The sequence below is a fragment of the Erinaceus europaeus genome, chromosome 13 (genome assembly GCF_950295315.1).
Source record: "Erinaceus europaeus chromosome 13, mEriEur2.1, whole genome shotgun sequence".
NCBI classification, from domain to species: Eukaryota; Metazoa; Chordata; class Mammalia; order Eulipotyphla; family Erinaceidae; genus Erinaceus; species Erinaceus europaeus.
In genome coordinates, this window is record NC_080174.1 from 72,650,057 (window position 1) to 72,665,907 (window position 15,851).

Below are 15,851 nucleotides of genomic sequence, written 5' to 3' on the forward strand. Positions count from 1 at the left end.
AAAAATTTGATCCAGCAAATGTAGAAATTATTCTTAAAATGCTCAAAAAGTTTCTGAGTGATCACATCAGTTTCTGTACTGACTTCATGGGCTGGGAATTGGCAGTGATAGATGGGTAACCCTTTATGTTTGCTGCTGAGTGTGCAAAAATGAATAAGAAGTGGTTCATGACCTCAGGGAACTCAGCGTTTGGTGGAGAAACACGCATAGACAAATCAGAGCAGTAAACTACAATAGGTTATAAATAAAAAAAACGTACAACCGTGGCTTAGTGGCTAGCATACAGCACCTTCATGCACCAGCACCCCACATGAGATTCTGGGGACCCCCCCCCTCTTCTCTCTCTCATGAAATAAAGTAAAAGAAAAACAAGAATGGGTCAGTGGTAGTTAGCATAACAGTTATGCAAATAGGCTGTCATACCTGAGGCTCTAAAGTCCCAGGTTCAGCCCCCTGCACCACCATAAGCCAGAGCTGACCAGTGCTCTGATAAAAGTAAAAGAAAGCGCAGGTGGCGTGAAGTGCAAGGACCGCATAAAGATCCCGGTTCGAGCCCTGGCTCCCCACCTACAGGGGAGTTGCTTCATGAATGGTGAAACAGGTCTACAGTTGTCTCTCTTTCTCTCTCCCTCTCTGTCTTCCCCTCCTCTCTCCATTTCTCTCTGTCCTGTTCAACAACAATGACATGAACAACAACAACAATAATAACTACAACAACAAGGGCAACAAAAGGGAAAATAAATAATACAAAAAATAAAAGAAAAAAAGAAAAGAGAAAGGGAGTCAGGCAGTAGCACAGTGGGTTAAGTGCAGGTGGTGCAAAGCGCAAGGACCGGTGTCCGGTTCGAGACCCCATCTCCCCACCTGCAGGGGAGTCACTTCACAGGCGGTGAAGCAGGTCTGCAGGTGTCTGTCTTTCTCTCCCCCTCTCTGTCTTCCCCTCCTCTCTCCATTTCTCTCTGTCCTATCCAACAACGACGACATCAATAACAACAACAATAATAACCACAACAGTAAAACAACAAGGGCAACAAAAGAGGAAAAATAAATAAATGTTAAAAAATATTTAAAAAAATAATAATAACTCCAACAATAAAAACAACAAAGGCAACAAAAAAGGGAATAAATAATATTTTTTAAAAAAAAAGAAGAAAAAGAAAAAAAGAAAAACAGGAATGTCATGGATGTCACTCTGACCTGTACAAGAGGCGTGCTGGCAGAAAAGAGAGAGCAGTCACGTCTGGCAAAGTTAGAATAGTCTTCAGAGAAGAGGTGACATTTTACTTCAGTCTTGGAAGGGACATGACTTTTCTGTCTTGAGTAAAAATCACTTGCAAAGCATGGTTTGTAAAACCGAAAATGCTAGCAACATTTAACCACTACCTCTTTTATAACCACACTGGAGATATTTAAAAGGTAAGTCGGGGACCCAGTTGAATTGCCATTTTAGTACAGTACCCAACTGTGAATAATATGCAGAGGAGGGCCAACATGTGTTCCTCAAGCTGCTCCCAACTCCCCGGGGAATCCATGATAGTCATTCACAGCTGCTGTTCCTGCCCTCGCTGGTGCAGCCGTTGCCTTCTCTGCCTCCCCTTGACCTCTTGTTCATGAGAAGCAAGAGAGACAGCAGCTTCAGACTGGCGCTAACAGCTGGCATGAGCTGTGTGAAATTCCCCAGAGGGACCCCCAAGAGTTTTGAGAGTTGCACCCCTGTAATATAAACCAGAATCTGAGAAAATTAGATGCTTAAGGAACATAAAACCTATCATTATTGCCAAGGAGATTCTCCCATCTGCTGCTGGATTTTTTTTTTTCTTTATAGGTCGTGGTCACTAGAGGGCAATAAGACCATTCGTATGAGCAAATAAGGGTTTTCCACCAGTAGAGGGAACTAGTGATTAATATTTTATAACGTGTATATGTACATATATGTGTGCATAAGCCCATATTGAGGTACACACCAAGCATACGTATGTGATTAGATTTTATATATCAGCAAAATAGGCTGGAATTGTCCTAAAAATACAGAATAGATGATCACTTTTACAAATATTTCTGGGCTGGGGTAGTAGTTTAGTGACTGTGCAAAAGACTCATTCATGCCTTAAGTTCTAAGGTGCCCTCTGCCCTCTTCAGTCCCTAGCTCCACTATAAGCCAGAGCTGAGCAGTGCTCTGGGCTTTCACTCTCTCCCCACCCCCCATCCCCCGTATTTCTCTCATTAAAGTAAATAAATGAAATGTTGGGGTTTTTTTTGTTTTTTTTTTAAATCATTTCCATTTGCTCCACGAGCCTAATTGTAAGTGTGCTTTCAGGAATGGGCGTGTCAGAAGTTGAGAGACTTCAACTAAGATCATAAGAAAATCACAGTGGGGGAGCTTGACTTTTTACAAAGAGTTGGAAACCATCCAATTTTTGAACCTTTTTTTAAAAATTTAATTTATTTATTAATGAGAAAGATAGGAAGAAAGAGAGAAAGAACCAGATGTCACTCTGGTACATGTGCTGCTGGGGATTGAACTCAGGACCTCACACTTGAGAGTCCAATACTTTATCCACTGCACTACTTCCCGGACCACGCAACTTTTGAATCTTGACCCTACCCTAATACTTCTCATAGGCTAAACAAAAGATAAGAATCTCTTGCTTCATTTGTTGAATCAGCTACTAGTGAACATTCACTTGGATCACTGAGAGTAATTAGATTCTTCCTCCTGCCTTGTCCTGTCCCGTGGGCTCTCCAGGGACAAGCACCTCCGTGTTAGAAACCGTGCTGGCACAATCATGAAAGAAACAGGCTTTGCCCCACCTTTTTGGAGCCTGCAGTCTAGTGGAAGGATAGAACAGTTTAAGTAGCTGTTATCCTACGATGTGCTGGGGCCCCCGATGATGGAGAGGAGATAGCCAAGTGAGTGCATATGGTAGGAGCAGGGGGAGCTGTTGAAGAATGTGTCAGGCAAGAAGACACATTCTGTGCACTACACAGAAGGTTGGAGCTAGCATGACACATTCCAAGAACTAAAAGAAGCTTAGTGTCTATGAAATGTAGTACTTTGCAAGGGGACTATGACAAAAAGGTGAAGTTGGAAATTCTCTATGCCTGGTAAACTTTCTAAATGGATTAAAACTGATCAGTCTTGATCATCAAAAGGTCTGGTACTCCAGCAACCATAGTCTCATATGTTGGTTATCTATCCCTGTGTAAAAACTGTCCCCACCTTTGCAGCTGAAGTGTGTTTTATCTTAAGCTTTTCTTTTCTGAAGTTCTAGAATCTGAGAGCTACTTATGTGGATGGCTCTGGCCCACTTTCTCTCTTTCAGAAATTATTTATTTTATCTGATAGGACAGAGAAAAATTGATACGGGGGGAAGGGAAAACGTAGAGGGAGAGAGAAAGAGAGACATCTGCACCACTGCTTTACCACATGATGAAGCTGGGAGCTTGAGTCTGGGTCCCTGAGCATGGTTACATGTCCACTCAAATGCTAGTACCACTACGCAGCCCCACACTATCTCTTAAAAGGTTGCAGTCAAGCCGTTGGCCCATACTGCTGTCATCTGAAGCCTTGAACATGATTTGAGAATCTGCTTAGAATGGCTCACTCAAGGGATTGCTGGTAGGCTGCCTCACTTCCTCATCATATGAACCTCCCCTTAGGGTTGCTCATGATACAGCATCTGCACAGGACAAGTCATCCCAAAGGGTAAAACCAGCATGGAAGCTACAGTGCCTGCTAGTTTGTCCTGGGAAGTGGCATACCATTTCTTCTGCCATATTCTCTTATCACACCGTGGTAGACCAACCCTGGTAGAGTTTGGAAGGCAGCTAGCTACACAGCATTATGGATATCAAGAGGTAAGGATCATTGGAGAATGTCTTGTAGCCTGGCTATTACCATAATATGCATTTATTTATTTGTTTATTTAGAATTTTTAAAATTACCTTTATTTATTTATTGGATAGGGACAACCCGAAACTGAGAGGGGAGGGAGAGAGAGGGAGACCTGCAGCCCTGCTTCACTGTTCATGAAGCTTTCCCCCTGCAGGTGAGGAGGAGGGGCTTGAACCTGGGTCCTTGTGCACTGTAACGTGCACTCAACCAGGTATGCCACCGTCCAGCCCCTATTTATTCTTTTTTTTTTTTTTTTTTTTTTTTTACCAGAGCACTGCATAGCTCTGGTTTATGGTGGTGTGAGGGACTGCACCTGGGACCTCAGAGCCTTAGGCATGGAATTATTTTGCATAACCTTTATGCTGTTTCCCCCTGCAAGATGCATTTTTTTGTCTATGTAGCCTAGACATACAGAACTTCTTTTTTTTTTTTTTTTGTATTATCTTTATTTATTTATTGGGTAGAGAATTTGAGAGGGAAGGGGATGATGGAGAGAGAGAGACAGACAGACACCTGCAACACTGCTTCACCACTCGCAAAGCTTTCCTCCTGCAGGTATGGACTGGGGGCTCGGATTCAGGCCTTGCATATTATAACATGTATGCTCAACCACAACCTGGCTCCTAGTTCTTTTTAAAAAATATATTTTATTGGGAGTTGGGTGGTAGTGCAGCGGGTTAAGTGAATGTGGCACAAAGCTCAAGGACCAGCGTAAAGATCCCAGTTCAAGCCCCGGCTCCCCACCTGCAGGGGAGTTGCTTCACAGGCGGTGAATCAGGTCTGCAGGTGTCTGTCTTTCTCTCCCCCTCTCTGTCTTCCCCTCCTCTCTCCATTTCTTTCTGTCCTATCCAAAAACAACGACAACAATAATAACTACAAGGGCAACAAAAGAGAATAAATAAATAAATAAATAAATAAATTAATTAATTAATTAAAAATATATATGTATACTCTATTTATTTTAATGAGAGAGATAGATACACAGAGAGAGAAAGACCAGAGCACTGCACAGCTCTGGCTTATGGCGGTGTGGGGGACTGAACCTAGGACCTCAGATCTCAGTCATGAAAGTCTTTTTATATAACCATTATGCTGTCTCCCTAGCCCTTAGGCATACTATACTTCGTGGACTTGCAGGTTAAAGTTGACTTGTAGAAATTTCACAGCTGTTATCTCTTCAAAAGTGCCTTCTTTTGTTCTCTCTACTCCTTAGATTTTTTTGGTAAATACAAGTATGTTGGTTTTTTTTAATTTTCTTTATCCTTGTCTATCATGTTCTTTATCTCCATGTTTTGCAATATTCTAGGCAATTTCTCCAGATGTTTAACTTCCAAGTTACCAAGTCTCTCTTGTGCTCACTTTCATCTATTGTTTAACCCATTTATTGAGTTCTTATTTCAGAAACTGCTTTTGATTTTTATTAAGTTTCCTTCTATCAACTAAATCTGCCTCTTCTAAATATTATGTGTACATTGTTGTGACTGGGCCTTTCATTTCTTTAAGCATTTCATGTGTAGTTCTGTATTCTTCACCTGACCATTCTAATATCCATATTCCTTGGAGATTTAGGTCTGTTTTCTAATTGTTTCTGCTGACTGTCAATTGCTTGTTTTGCTACTTACTTGTTGGTTTTCGACTGTGAGCTTATTATCTTATTTCATCCTGGGGAATTTTTGTGAGTAAATTGGAAAAGTTTCTCTCAAGAGGGAATTAGCTTCTTTTTTTTGTTTGTTTGTTTGTTTCTGCCAGTAGTCAAGGACCACTTCGGACCTCGACTACTTTAGCATACCGCTCAAGGATCCCAGCTCCGGATGCGAGTACAGGATTAGCTCTCCCACTTCACTATAGCCCAGAGCCAAGTGTTTAAACAATGTTGTTGTTAGTGTCAGCCTTTAAGATGGCTCCCTTCCCCTGCTCCTTCAGCTTCTTCTTCCTCTCTTGGAAGAAGAAATAAGGCAACTTTTTTTTTTTTCTTTCTAGGATCTAGGTGTGCTTCAGTGAATGGGGAGCTTTAAACAAGCAGGAAGTTAGAGAGTTAAGGTATAAAGTGATACTCATTTTTTTTTTATATAACTTCTCTATTGAGGGATTGATGTTTTACAGTCGACAGTAAGTACAGTAGTTTGTACGTGCATAATATTTCTCAGTTTTCCTGAAGTGGTAATCATTGAAGGTTTTGAATGGACAATGGTATAGTCCTATTTGTATTTTAGAAAAATTTACCTGGCTATCACGTGGAAAGTATTAGTAAGAAACAAACCCAGAGGCAGGAACCCGGAGAGAAGCTACCAAAATTAGATGAGAAATAAATGTGACTGCCTAGGTTCAAGCCCCCAGTCCCCACCTGCAGGAGGGAGCTTCAGGGGTAGTGAAGGAGTGCTGCTGCTGTGTCTTCCTCCTCTCCCTCCTCAGCCTCTTCTTTTCTTTTCTCTCCCCCTCCTCCACCCCTCTCAGTTTCTCTTTATCTTATCAAAATAAAACAAATACATGAGATTTTAAAAAGGAAAGAAAGGTGTATTGCACAAAAGTAAAAGACTTTGGGGTGGGTGGGTGAGGGGGAGAGTACAGGTCCTGGATAAGGACGACAGAGGACCTAGTGGGGGTTGTATTGTTATGTGGAAAACTGAGAAATGTTATGCATGTACAAACTATTGTATTTACTGTTGAATGTAATATATTAATCCCCCAATAAAGAAATTTTTTTTTAAAAAAAGGAAAGATGACTTGGATGGGGTAGTCCCAGTAGGAATTAAAAAAAACATAGTTGATAGGGCAACAAAAAATAAATAAATAAATAAGTAAATATTTTTTTTAAATCTTTTTTAAAAGTTTAAAATAAAAAAAAAACATAGTTGGAGTCAAAAAACATAAAATAAAATACAAAGGACTGGAGTCAGGCGGTGGCGCAGCAAGTGGCGCAAAGTGCATGGACCGGCGGTAAGGATCCTGGTTCGAGCCCCTGACTCCCCGGACCTGCAGGGAGATTGTTTCACAAGCGGTGAAGCAGGTCTGCAGGTGTCTATCTTTCTCTCCCCCTCTCTGTCTTCCCCTTCTCTCTCCATTTCTCTCTGTCCTATCCAACAACAACATCGGTAACAACAATAATAATTACAACAATAAAACAATATAAAAAATATAGAGGGGAAGGGCAACAAAAGAGAATAAATAAATATTTTAAAAAATTAAAAAAATACAAAGGACTTAGAGAGCAATCAGATGTTGGGCATAAAGATAAAGGAGTCATGATTGAGGCCCAAATCAATCAATCAATCAATCAATCAATCAATCAATCTCCCTCCATCCAACGCGCCAGGTTTAATCCCTAGTACCAGCGTAAACTAAAGCTGAGCGGTTCTTCTTCTTCTAGCGTTTGCCCTTCTTCCATAGCCAGTCAACAGCGTCAGGTTGAGCCTGATGTCAAGTTTCGAGACCTCCTTTGAATCTGGAGAGGTGGCAGTCGTTGACTATGTGGGTCATAGTCTGTCTGTAGCCGCAGGGGCAGTTCGGGTCGTCTCTGGCTCCCCAGCGATGGAACATAGTGGTGCACCGGCCATGGCCTGTTCGATAGCGATTGAGGAGGGCCCAATCATAACGTGCTAGGTCAAAGCCGGGTTGACGCTTGCAGGGGTCTGTGATGAGGTGTTTGTTCTTGACCTCAGCTGACTGCCAACTCTGTTTCCAAGAGTCTGGAACAGAGAAGTTCAGTGTAGGCGTAGGGGACCAGATTGGGTGACGAGACGTCAAGCGTTGGACAGGGTGGGCGAAGATATCCGTGTATATTGGCAGGTCCGGTCGAGCGTAGACATGGGAAATGAACTTAGATGATGCCGCATCCCGACGACTATCTGGCGGGGCGATGTTGCTAAGAACTGGCATCCATGGAACCAGTTGGAACGGATGGTTCCAGAAATGATCCTCATGGAGGAATATAATTTGGAATCGACCAAGTGGACAAGGGGGCTACGGAACCATACCAGGGCACAGTATTCTGCAGTGGAATAGCATAATGCCAGAGATGATGATCGTAGTGTGGAAGCGCTCGCGCCCCATGAGGAGCTGGCCAGTCTTGCAATGATGTTATTCCTCGCGCCCACCTTTGCTGCAGTTTTTATGAGATGTTTGTGAAATGACAGGGTGCGATCGAGAGTAACGCCAAGATAGATTGGCTGGGCTTCATGCTGGATTCTCGTATCGTCAAGCTGCACATTAAGCTCACGGTAATCTGAAGCTGAGCGGTAATCTGGTCAAAATAAAAATGAAAATGTTGTGTGTTCCTGTGAGGTCACTGATAGCAAGTTCATTGATTACCCTGAGGAAAATTCCCTAAACTGGATAATAGTCACATCATGAGGGCTTACTGTATTGCCCACTCTATTTAATAATATGTAATAATAATGAAGAAGGTTTGGGGGTGGGTGGGGGAGCAGGCTTGGCTGGTCGGGAGAATAATATCTGCTAGAGCACTGCTGCAAAGTAGACGTTTATTGATTTAATATTTTATTGATAGAGAAATATAGAGGGGAAGATACACAGAGAGTGAAGCTCAAATCTCTTACATGGGCAATTAGGTGGTCGGTGGTGTCACGTAACTGGACAGGGAAGAGCAAGTTTAGAGATGGGAAGAAGCTTACTTTTACCTTATTTTGTTTGATAAACTGTGGGGTAGGTAAGCAAAAGATGTGCACTAGGGTATTGGATATGCAAGTCTAAAGCTAAGGAGAAACAAGTTATTTTTATTTTGATCAAATTACTGCTCAGATTTGGTTTATGGTGGTATTGGTGGTTAATCCTAGTACATGGGGGGCATGGGGAGGAGAGAGAGAGAGAGAGGGAGAGAGATTTGAGCCTCAATCATCACTTCTTTATCTTGGCTGTCATCATCAACTTGTAGTTAGAAATTGAGACAATGGGGAGTCGGGCGGTAGCGCAGCGGGTTAAGCGCATGTGGCGCAAAGCACAAGGACCCATGTAAGGATCCTGATTAGAACCCTCGGCTCCCCACCTGCAGGGGATTCGCTTCACAAGCGGTGAAGCAGGTCTGCAGGTGTCTATCTTTCTCTCTCCCTCTCTGTCTTCCCCTTCTCTCTCCAATTTCTCTCTGTCCTATGCATCAACGACGACAGCAATAACTACAACAATAAAAGCAACAAGGGCAACAAAAGGGAATAAATAAATATTAAAAAAATATTTAAAATAAAAGAAAAAAGAAATTGAGACAATGGATAAAGTTGCCTAGGAAGAGTAGTTAAGAGTCAAGTCCCAAATCCTGAAGCCCACCATTGTTTAAGAAACTTATGGGGACCAGGCAGTAGCACACTGGGTTAAACTCACAGTAAGAAGCTCAAAGATCCTGGTTCGAGCCCCCGGCTCCCCATCTGCAGGGGGGTTGCTTTGCAAAGGGTGAAGCAGACCTGCAGGTGTCTGTCTTTCTCTCCTCCCCTCTGCTTTCCCCTCCTCTCTCGATTTCTCTCTGTCCTATCCAACAACAATAGCATCAGCAGCAACAACAGCAAGATCAAAAATGAAAAAAATGGCCTCCAGGAGCAGTAGATTCATAGTGCAGTCACCAAGCCCCAGCGATAACCCTGGAGGCAAAAATAACAAAATACAACAAAACTTATGAAGGTGGTCCGGGAGGTAGCACAATGGATAAGGCATTGGACTCTCAAACATGAGGTTCCAAGTTCAGTCCCCGGAAGCACATGTACCAGATTGGTGTCTGCTTCTTTCTCTCTTTCCTCCTATCTTTCTCATTAATAAAATAAGTAAAATCTTTAAAATTAATAAACTTATGAAAGACTGAGAAAGTGTCCAAACAGAAGGGAAGCAGGAGAGAATACTGTTATGGAATGAGAAGGAATATTTCTAAAGGGGAATTGGACATCAGTTTCTTGTTAGCCAGAGAAGCTGTTCACTTCTCTGGCCTGAGGCCTTGATTCATATGATCCCTGGGCATGTATCCTGTCCTGAGCTTTTTTTTTTTTTTTTCCTTTTTTCATCTTTGACTTTAAAAAGATTGTTTCGATTTCTATTCCTAACATTTTCTTATAATCTTACTAAGTTGGTATCTAAACAAAAAAATAGCATCTTATTTTCATTTGCTGCACAAGATGGATTAATTTTTTTTATGTTATTCATTGGCACTTTGTCTCTTGGATAAATTATTTGCATCACCACTGGGGTCTTATGATCTATGGACGTCTGCACTCTATAGATGTCAGTGTCATAACACTTCTAAATCCTTTCAACGATCTCAATTTATGAGCCAGGAGCCTCAAAGCCAGTGAGATGAAATGACTTACCTAGGGCCACCTAGTGAATTAGCACCAGAGATGCACTGAGAACCAGACCTCCTGAGGCAGTGTTGGTTCCTAGCTCAAAGGCTGTCCTGGTGTCCCAGAACCCAGCCGTATGTGCCTTTAGTTTACTGGACCTTTTCTGTGGAGTCTGCCTTCTGCTCAAATTAATTTCTTTTTTAAAAATCAGAATCTAGTGCCTTTTTTTAAAAAAAAATTATTTATTAAGGAGAGGGATGGGAGGAGAGAACAAAGGACCACACATCACTCTGGTACAGGTGCTGCTATGGATGGAACTCATAACCTCATGCTTGAGAGTCCAGTGCTTTATCTACTGCGCCGCCTCCCCATCACAAATTTAGTGCCTTTTCTTGTGTACTGCAAATGCAAGCTTTGTTCCAGCACTCCCATTTTAGTTAGTATCCCTAGCGTTTTGCTCTGAAGTAAATTCCTTCAGTGGACATGTTTAGCAGTCAGGTGGAGATGTATGGGATTGAAAGAGATTCAGACTAAAAGTACATATTTGGAAGTCACTTACTTAGAAGCAGTTGCTTCAAATCACCTAAGTAGGTACGTTCTCTGAGTCAAAGGAGAGATTAAAGGACTAAAAGATCTATGACAGGGAACTGGGAGGAGGAAGGAGAGGCAGCAGAATGGCAGAGGGCAGGCATGTGCTTAGAGAGAGGATGGGCAGTCCCGTTACTTGCAGGCAATGGCTGAGAGGTGGCCTTTAAACCATCAGGCAGGTGAGGAAGGCAGAGATAGCTCACTGCACAGGACACTGGCCTTGTCATTCAGGCAGTCCAGGTTGAAGCCTGGCACTACATGGGAGCGTCATGGCTCCACCAGGGAAAGCTCTGTGTGTCTCTGTCTGAATGAAGGGGAACAAACGGTCCAGGAGTGGCAAAATAGCACATGTGGGATCCTGACACAGTTTTTAAAATAAACAAAGACATAAATCAAGTGGTCCGGGAGGTGACACAATGGATAAAACACTGGATTCTCAAGCATGAGGTCCCGAGTTCAATCCCTGGCAGCACATGTACCAGAGTGATATCTAGTTCTTTCTCTCTCTCTCCTCCTATCTTTCTCATTAAAAAATAAATAAAATCTAAAAAAAGAAAAAGACATAAATCAACACGAGGGAGGTGAGTGTCCTCACTATTCTCAGGTGCTCTGAAAAGCTGATGAGAAGCTGAGAGTCTTTACTGGGTCTTCTGTGACTTTTAAACATTATTAGGAAATAGTAACTGGCAAGACAGTTACTGTTCTGTGGGTACAATTTCTTTTAAAAAATTGTTTTTTGATTTAATGAGAGAGAGAGAACAAAATATTGCTCAGCTCTGGCTTATGGTGGTGCTGGGAACTGAACCTGGAACCTCAGAGCCTCAGGCATGAAAGTCTTTTGTATAACCTTTATGCTATCCCCCTAGCCCCATGGGTAAGATTTTTCTTTCTGGGATAGGTGTCCACACAGGACTGACTTTTTTTTTTTAACAAATTTTATTTATTTATTTATTTATTTATTCCCTTTTGTTGCCCTTGTTGTTTTTATTGTTATAGTTATTATTGATGTCGTTGTTGGATAGGACAGGGAAAAATCGAGAGGAGGGGAAGACAGAGAGGTGGAGAGAAAGAGACACCTGAGGACCAGCTTCACGCCTGTGAAGGGACGCCCCTGCAGGTGGGGAGCCAGGGGCTCGAACCGGGATCCTTATGCTGGACCCTGCGCTTTGTGCCACCTGCGCTTAACCTGCTGCGCCACCGCCCGACTCCCGACTCCCAACTTTTTTTTTTAAGCCATTTAAAAAGACTGTAATTAGGGAGTCAGGCGGTAGCGCAGCGGGTTAAGCGCAGGTGGCGCAAAGTGCAAGGACCGGCTTAAGGATCCCGGTTCGAGCCCGGCTCCCCACCTGCGGGGAAGTCGCTTCACAGGCGGTGAAGCAGGTCTGCAGGTGTCTATCTTTCTCTCCTCCTCTCTGTCTTCCCCTCCTCTCTCCATTTCTCTCTGTCCTATCTAACCACGACGACAACAATAATAATAACTACAATAAAAGAACAAGAGCAACAAAAGGGAATAAATAAATAAATATAAAAAACTAATTAATAGTGGTTTATAAGATTACAGAGCGTAGCCCTATGCCACACCCACCACCAAAGCTCCATGCCCACACTCTCAGTGATAACCACCTTAGTTCTCACAGTCTTAGAGGCAGCGCGTTTACTTGTAGTTCTTTGTTTGTTAGTTTTTGCTTTTGCAAGTTCATGTGTTCCATTTCTCTAGTTTCCACAGATGAGTAAAACTGTCAGGCAGTTGGTCTTTTCCCTCTTATTTTGCTAAGGATAATCACCTCCAATTCCACCCATCCATTTTGTCCCAAAGAACACAACACTATCTTTTTTATTACAGAGTAGTGTTCCATAGAGTATATAGCCTGTAACTTATTTATCCAGTCATTTGTCCATGGACATTTAAGCTGCTTCCACTCTGACTGAATAATGCAGCATTGAACATAGGGTTGCACATGCTGCTTCTAACGAGTATTTGCTTTTCCTTTGGATAAACACCCAAGAGTGGCATTGCTGGATCATAAGGTAATTCCATTTTTATGTTTAGGAACTCTGGGTACAGTTTTCCAAAGCACCTACACCAGTTTGCATTCCCACCAACAGTGTAACAAAGTCTCTTCCTCCACAGTCTTCCCAACCCTGTGTGACTGGGTGTCTTTAAAGAAACCAGTGGGCGAGGAGTATCAGGTAAATGGCTATGAGGTACTCAGGTTAGCCCTTGCACTCAGCGTCGTGAACAAACACTATATATATGTATATGTACACTTTGCAATACTATATAGATATATAGATAAGAATATTGGGGGGGGTCAGGTAGTAATGCAGTGGGTTAAGCGCACATGGCGCAAAGCAGAAGGACCAGTGCAAGGATCCCGGTTCAAGCCCCTGGCTCCCCACCTGCGCGGGAGGGGGGGGGGCACTTCACAAGCAGTGAAGCAGGTCTGCAGGTGTCTATCTTTCTCCCTCTCTGTCTTCCCCTCCTCTCTCTATTTCTCTCTGTCCTATCCAGTAACAATGATATCAATAACAACAATAATAATAGCCACAACAACAATAAAAAAATAAGGGCAACAAAAGGGAAAAAATAACCTCCAGGAGCAGTGGATTCGTGGTGCAGGCACTGAGCCCCAGCAATAACCCTGGAGGCAAAAAAAAAAAACTGGGAACAATTTTATTTTATTTATTAATTATTATTATTATTATTATTTTTTTTTTACCAGAGCACTGCTTAGTTCTGGCTTATGGTAGTGTGGGGAATTGAACCTGGGACTTGCTGGAGCCTCAGGCTTGAGAATCTGTTTGCATAACCATTATATGGCTGTTTACCCCTCCTGGGGAAAATTTTAATCTGATTTTAGAGAGGTCTTCTTTTTTTTTTTTTTAATGATTGATTAACAAAAACCTCTCTACTTACAGAGTGCTTTCAACTCATTTGATCTCATCAGCAGTTCTGTTAAGTATTCGATAGATATATTTCTCTTTTGACAAATGGGAAAGCAGAGGCTTAGAGAGTTTAAAGGAACTTACTTGCTCCCAGATCAGAAAACCCAGTAAGTGACAAAGCTAAATTGTTCTTATAGCATGACACACCATCTCCTGAAGCCAAACGCAACTTTGTCCTTGGCAAGTTCTTATTGGACCTGTAGGGCCAAGTTAGAACACAGTCTTCTGCAGGAAACCAGACACGTCTGTGGAAGGAATAGTGAATGTATTGTTTAATTACTGAAAGTCATGGGATAAATTAGTGGCAAGAACTTTTCTTTTTCTTCTTTCTTTCTCTTTTTTCCTTCCTTCCTTCCCTTCTTCTTCTTCTTCTTCTTCTTTTTTTTTGTTTAAGAAAGGATTAATTAACAAAACCATAGGGTAGGAGGGGTACAACTCCACACAATTCCCACCACCCAATCTCCATAACCCACCCCCTCCCCTCTTCTTCTTCTTCTTTTTTTTTTTAATGATTTTATTTATTTACTAATGAGAAAGAGAGGAGGAGAGAGAAAAAGAACCAGACATCACTCTGGTACATGTGCTGCCAGGGATTGAACTCAAGATCTCATGCTTGAGAGTCCAATGCTTTATCCTCTGTGCCAACTCCCTTCCTTCCTTCCTTCCTTCCTTCCTTCCTTTCTTTCTTTCACCAGAATGTTGCTCAGCTCTAGTTTATGGTGGTGTGGAAAATTGCACCGGGATCTCTGTAGCATCAGAGTGAAAGTCTTTTGCATAACCATTAAGCTGTCTTCCCCCACCCAGCAAGAACATCAAATACCTTTCTTTTCTCAAGCTTCCCTATAGATTTTCCCATTGCTTCAGCAATGAAAACCTTGAGCTGCTTGCTGCTGCTGTGTTTGTCTTCTGTGAGCAATACCGTAAAGCTTGCCACCAATTAGTGGCTTAAAACAACACAGGTTCTAGAGTTCATCATGGTTCTCACTGGGCTTCAATCTACGTGTTGGCAGAGCTTAGGGTCCTTTCTGGAAACTCTAGAGAAGAATTGTTTTCTTTGCCATTTCCACTTCTGGTTTGGCCACTATAGTCCTCGACTCCTACTTGACTTCCTCTGTCTTTTTTTTTTTTTTTTTTGCCTCCAAGGTTGTAGTTGGGGCTCAGTGCCAGCACTACAAATCCACTGCTATTGTCAGCCAGTTTTTCCATTTTATTGGATAAAACACAGAGAAATTGAGAGAGGAGGGGGAGATAGGAAGGGAAAGAGAAAAACACCTGCAGCCCTGCTTCACCACTTGAGAAGCTTCCCCCCTGCAGGTGGGGAGCTGGGGGCTTTAACCTGGATCCTTGTGCTTGACTAGGTGTACCACTGCCCAGCCCCCTTCCTCTGTTTTTAGAGAATGGCACACTCAATTCTTTTCACACCTCATCTGTCTGACCCACCCTTCTTCTCTTCTACTTTTTTTTTTTAATATTTATTTTATTTATTTATTCCCTTTTGTTGCCCTTGTTGTTTTATTGTTGTTGTCGTTGTTGGATAGGACAGAGAGAAATGGAGAGAGGAGGGGAAGACAGAGAGGAGGAGAGAAAGATAGACACCTGCAGACCTGCTTCACCGCCTGTGAAGCGACTCCCCTGCAGGTGGGGAGCCGGGGTTCGAACCGGGATCCTTATGCCGGTCCTTGTGCTTTGTGCCACCTGCGCTTAACCCGCTGCGCTACAGCCCGACTCCCCTTCTCTGCTACTTTTAAGAACTCCTATGATTCCACTGAACCCCCCTTGATAATAGAGGCTATTCTCCTATCATGGGACTCTTAACTTTAATCACACCTATAAAGTCTCCTTTCCACATAACAAGACACTCACAGATTCTGAAGGCCAAATCATGGATATCCTTGGGTACCATTATTTTTGCCTACCACAGCCCTCAAAGAATGCCATACAACTTCAGGTTTTGTTCTCTTGCTCTTTCTACTTACCTGTGTGAGTCCTATTTCCTTGAATCATTAGCAAGATTCAGGATGAGAACTGTCTGTTTTGTCACAGTTCCTAGAATCAACTCTGTCCCATTTGAGTTGATTCTTGTGTCCTTTATTGGCGTTCTCTGAGTTTCCCTTTCAATACTGTCTTAGAATTTATAACACTTTGGT

At 42.5% G+C, this 15,851-nt stretch overlaps 1 protein-coding gene and 1 long non-coding RNA gene across 4 annotated transcripts in view; one reads left to right on the forward strand and one right to left on the reverse strand.

The window, feature by feature from the left end:
- LOC132542923 (uncharacterized) overlaps nucleotides 1-15,851 on the reverse strand; it is a 226,127-nt gene that overhangs the window by 80,216 nt on the left and 130,060 nt on the right. The gene's annotated exons all lie outside the window — the stretch shown is intronic.
- TCEANC2 (transcription elongation factor A N-terminal and central domain containing 2) overlaps nucleotides 1-15,851 on the forward strand; it is a 70,633-nt gene that overhangs the window by 25,469 nt on the left and 29,313 nt on the right. The gene's annotated exons all lie outside the window — the stretch shown is intronic.